Source organism: Triturus cristatus, chromosome 3_2, assembly GCF_964204655.1.
Source record: "Triturus cristatus chromosome 3_2, aTriCri1.1, whole genome shotgun sequence".
In the NCBI taxonomy this organism is placed as follows: Eukaryota; Metazoa; Chordata; class Amphibia; order Caudata; family Salamandridae; genus Triturus; species Triturus cristatus.
In genome coordinates this window covers 293455385-293461282 of record NC_140584.1, presented here as the reverse complement: position 1 = coordinate 293461282, position 5898 = coordinate 293455385, and the positions used below count along the sequence as shown (strand labels likewise).

At 39.6% G+C, this 5898-nt stretch overlaps 1 pseudogene; it reads left to right on the top strand.

The window, feature by feature from the left end:
- The first annotated feature begins 333 nt into the window (after nt 1-333).
- LOC146857180 (uncharacterized) lies at nt 334-1880 on the top strand (annotated as a pseudogene).
- The last annotated feature ends 4018 nt before the right edge of the window (nt 1881-5898 follow it).

The following is a 5898-nucleotide window of genomic DNA, read 5'->3' as shown; positions in this document are numbered from 1 at the left end:
GATTAGGATAAGGTCACACTTGATGCTTACAATGACATAGCCATCAGAGAGCCAGATCATATCCAAACTTCAACCAGCCTGTCAACAATTAAATGTTTTACAGATATATAGTTTTCCTTAATACTTTTTATATCTTTCATTATTTCTGTGTTTATACATCGTCTTTGACTTTTAATAGCAGTATATTTAATGTCATTCTGTTTAAAAAAAATGTGCTATTCTAAATGGGCAACTTTCTTTTTTCTTCCTAGCAAAGTCAATTGCATTCCTCTTGTTTGCGTGAAATGTTTTAAAAACAGTGTGCAGTTGCCACTTCACTTGTCTAGAGTTTGCATGAAGCGAAGCCCTCCTGAAAAGATTAGAAAGACAGTCAAAGAAGCTAGATCATCCATGATTGACCATCTTGCGAAGGGAAGGATCTACAATTATGAGAATCTAAAGCTTTTTATCATTGAAGAGGCCCTGATACCTGTTATCAAAATGTTGGAAACAAATGGTTGTTTCGTTATTGGAAAGCCTGTTGATCCAGTTGTTGTGTAAGTAAACAATCTTTTGGTATTTATTGTAGTTTGCTATAATTGTTAACTCTTTAAACATGATCAATTGTTATATATCCTCTATTTCACTAACAGATGATTTTAATTCTTGGGAAGGTTTCCATTCTATCCATGCATATTGTTGCAACCTTGTAAGGAAACCTATGTTTTTTATTACCTTGTATATTTGTCCACTCCATTTTTAAGGCTCAAGTATAACCCTTCCTTTTTAGACTTCCTGTGACCTCAGAAGAAGAAATGGATACTGACCTTCAGATAGACGAGGAAGAAGGAGCTGATAAAGAATCTGAATTATATCAACCCGTAAGTTTAAATAACTACTATCTGTTTGCATCACATGCATCTTGGTTAACTATTTAATCATAAACAGTTTGTTTTCTAAAACGTTTCACCATTCAATTCAACAGTCCAAGAGGAAAATCATGGCAGACATCCATACGCAAGAAGCTTAATGACATGGGACTTTACAGGAAGCATTCCTTGGATTGTAAACTTTTAGTTGGTTTCCAGAACTATTTGAAAGAGGATCTCTCCGTCTGCAACTTAAAGCAAGAGGTAATATAAAAAGGCTCTTACTACTGTAGCTGTTTCTACTGCTAATACTATTAATCATGATTTTCAGCAAATTATATAATAACTTATCTGTATTTTTTTTTTAATTAAAGCTGGAAATTTAGCAAGATTCTTCTTTTTCTACAATCCTGAAGCCCCAACTATGGATTTCATTAAGAACATCCCTCGGACACACGAGTTTTTCAATCTGCTAAAACCATCAGGCCTGGCCCAGCAGACAGTTGTAAACTACATGAAAAATCTAAAACGTTTCGTCCATTATCTTACTGTTGCTACAGATTTAGAGTGAAAATGACCTATATACAGCCGCTCAGCATTTTCTCTGTGTAATGAAGGATATGCAGAAAAAAATTAGTAGAGGCATTTCTAAAGAAGTGACACACAGAAGGTAAAAGTTTGATTTGTTAAGTACAATAGCCATCAGATGAAAATAAACAATAACATTTCCTAGAACTGTAGATTCAAATTTTCTCTCTGACACTTACTATGACTTTCCACACATCTCTTAGGTACATGGAATTTACTGCAGAGAAAATTACCCCTGGAAACTGCTTACATATCTTAGTGAAAGCAAAGGAGGAATTTCTTCAAGTCATCGCAAAACTCTCCAAGCAGAAATTCTCTGTGCAGGATACACTACTGGTATTCTACTATTTAGAGGCACTTTTACTCCTAAAACATGTACAAAGACCTGGTGTTGTGAACAACCAGGTATGGTAACAAAATAAAAACCATTATTAGGATCCATCAACGAAGCATCGGAGCCTTCCTTCTTCCTCTGCATGACCATGCTCAATGTTTAATTTGTGTATCTCTTAAAAGAAGGACTTTTAAAGAATTATAAACACTATGTAATTATTAGAAATATCTCACAATTTTGCAGGTTAAAGAATGGGAAGAACGAAGATCATACCATGATGAGGGAAACTATTATGCAATTGTTGCAGTCAAAGAACACAAGACTGCAGCTCAGCAGATTGCATCATTTTGTTTAAGCCGTGAAGAACAGGTATTCAGTAAAGAGGACACTGTTCATAACAAGATAGTCACATACCCAGCACTACTACGTTAGATACAATCTTTGCATCCCTGTAATTGTTTTAAAACTGATTATTTGAGTGCCATTAATTTAGTGTATAGACAGTTCAATTCGTATTGACTTTAAAAATATTAGATTGTGAATACTTCAGTCATAGATGCATTTTTAATGTGAATTCATATTAGTTTCCCTCTTTACTTGCAGTGGTTTGAGCAATATTTCACCACGATCAGGCCGGAGATGTTAAGGAAAAGGAAGACTGCTTCAACAGATGATACATTTTTTATATCATCCACTGGGGGAGCAATATATAATCCGTCTAAAGATCTCCACCGATTTCATGAAAGGTATTATTGCAGTGATGGATGCACACTTTTGAGTTCACATGCTCCGAATGGCTGATGGTTGCTTATGTTTAATAGGGATAGGGGTTCATTTGGCATCCAAATAGATGGCTTTAGTATTACCTCTGTTGAAAATGGTATCGGCTCACGAGCCAAATAAATCCTTGAAATAAATATTCATAGTAAGTCGAACAGGTGTCACATGTAAATAATTATTACAGATAGTGTCCCTTCGATCACGAGCCAGCAAGCGAGAGGTGTATTCGAGACAGCAACAAAAAAAGCCTGCTCTGACGCGGAAAAAAGCCTTGTGGCTGATTATATGGCACATTCCACACCAACTGCGGAAAAGCATTACCGAATGATGAGGGTGGAAAATATCTGTGCTGCAGCAAAACTGCTGAAAAAGCTTACCCAGGAAATACCACGGTGAGAAAACGATCATTGTTTTTGCTCTCTTTGACTTAAACAATAACTAGCCATTAATACTGTTTGCGTTCATTTACAGAGACTTGAAAATAAAGTCTACTGTGCATTTTGCAGCCCTCCCTAAAGAGCAACATCAAAGGTATGCAATGTAATATGTTCTCTTTTGTTTTTTAAATATAATTCTCTGTCATAAATGTATGAGTACTTTGTAGATCATGTTTTACTTTTTCTCTGTTCTTTAATTAACATATTCTGTAAGATGCTGTTTAAAAATTCAGTTACTAAAATTTAAAGGGTTTCTTGCATTTTGCAAATCTAAATTAACCAAACCTGTGAATGATCTCTATTGAAATCATTCTCTTTTTATCACACAGCACTATTTTGATCTGCTATTGCCATAATTTCAATATTTTTTTTCTGTATATTTAAAGGGCACATCAGAGCGAGAAGTCTATTTCCAAAGTTTATGCAGAGAATGGGCAGGATATGCTTATGCATATTGAAAATAAATTTCCAGTAACACTGAATGGGGATCCACCCAAAAAAGAACGAACTGAACTCGCTGGAATTCATGAACATCAGGTGTATGTCAAGTGGCGTATTGGGCAGCAACTTATGAGAAAGGAGGAAACCATGAGTAAGTGAATATTTAGATTTGCTGAAATGTATTTACAAATATACATTGTAGAAAGCATTATTCAATTCATTTTGTTTGTTTAAATAACAGACCATTTTCCAAGAAGGCAACCGACCGAAAAGATGGTGCTGACGTTTTTTTTACAAATGACATGGAACACGACTGCCCCGGAAGTACAAGATGTCATTGACAGCTGGAAGCCAATGTCAGAAGCCACATCACCAATCATTGATGAGCCCATTCGGTTGTGTGTGCATCGCCAACGGTGGAGTGGAGTCTCTGTAATTAATCAAAAAGGTACAATGACCTCACAAACCGCATTTTTCATAAAGGAGAGGTGGTGTGTGATTTTCATGGCCAAATAATTGCTGTGGCTGAAGGACTAAAGAAAATGAAAGAACTTCATACGAATGAAAATAACCACTTATTATTTTTTACAAATGAGGATACATACTGCTTGGATGCCACCATAAGGGCATGTATATGCCACCCTGAAATCGAAACGCCTGGTAGATTGCTACACACTTCAAAAAAGAAATGCAATGTGAAGCCAGTGCTAGAGACAGTTCTCACAGGTGACCCATATAGCTATGCTGTTTTGTTTGTGGCATTGGACACGATTATGGACAAATGCGAACTCAAGTATGACTACTCTTTGTCAACCAGAGCCCACAGAGGACCGGTGCCACCCTGGATGGCTTAATCTAATTCTCACAAAATATTTGTGGCTTTTTCAGAGTTTGGAGTAATGATGACTCCATTCGATTCCCTACACCCTTTGGCACCTATGCACCCGGCTTCCCTGGGAAAGATAACACTAGTATTCCAGTGCTCACATGGTTGCTGGCCTTCAAACCTTTTAAGTCTAAAAGGGTTTGCTGTAAGTCCTCTCTGAAGTGTCCTTAAACTTTAATTTTCCAACTGTGACTTTCCCATAGGATTGTACGTAGCTCGTGGCTGTGTTCTCACACTGCATCTATCCCTGTGCATCCCCTGCTTTGTCGATGCTCCCGCCGGAGCCCGAGCACTTAGCTACACAGGAACTGGACTTCCAGATTTCTCTGACTCCAAGCCACAGCAAAGCTGAGACCTGTGGCGGCCACGAGAGACGTGGGACTGGACACCCTGGACAACCTGCATTTTGCTAACTGTGCAGCTTCAGAGGTACCCTCGAAGTTGTGCATTGGGGTTTGAGAAGCCCCAGACACGAGCCACATTTGCACTGATGCACAGCCCTCCACAAGTGCCGCGTGGGGCCTGCTCCTGCATTTGAGCTAGATGCACCTTTCTGGTTACTACCCCATTGTCTAGTTGGCCCCCTGAAGGCGATCCTTTGAACTTACACCGCTGGCCTGTTTGCTTCAGGCTTGCTCCAGCTTCCCTGAAAAGGAGAAGCTCCACAGACCTTGCTGGTCTGACCCGAGGCCAATCTTTGATTCCTGCATGGGTTGCATTTGCCAAGGCTTGTTGGGTCCAATCCGGATACCGACACCGCAGACATCTAGATCCATTGTGGGACAACTAGATTCCAGCGCCTGGTCATCGTCAACGCCTCCTGTATCTCGTGGCTGCAGAGACCAGCTTTGCAACATCACCAGATTGCATCTAGACATCGCCTGGTTCCTTCCTGGTTCCATCCTGGTCACTGGCTAGTGACCCAGACTCTGTCCCCTCTGCTTTCAGGTACTCTACATCCTCGATCCAACTGGGCACTTCCCTCCTGGTCGCCTGCAGAACTTCTTTGCAGATCTCCATTGGATTCAGCGACGAAACCCGACACCAAAAGACACCTATGCACCCGGCTTCCCTGGGTGAGGTAACGCGAGTACTCCGGTGCTCCTGTGGGTATTGACTATCCAAGTGTCCTAGTTTAAAGTGGTTTTCTCCTAGTCCATCCGGAAGTGTCCTAAATCGACTAGTTTCTAACTTTTACGTTCCCATTGTATCCCTATGTTAACTCGCATGTGTGTTTAGACACTGCACACGCTTCCCGTGGGCCTCCTGCTTCCTAACCCTTGTAAGTCCAGTGTAGCCCCAGCGATTCCTTAGGCCTATTCACTGTTCGTGTAGTGGTTCCTTATACCACTTACTTAGTATATGGTTTGTGAGGCCCCAAGGGCATTACTGTATTTTGTTCAACTTATTGTATGATAATTAAGTAACTTGTTATGTGCTTTGACCTCTGATCTCATAGAGTTCAGAAGGGTTGTGTTAGTAATAAATACATACATATTTTATATATAACCTGTGTGGTGTCCTTTCATATGGTATTCAAGGGGTTACATATGTTAAAACAGCTGGCTTCACATGCTCTCTGAA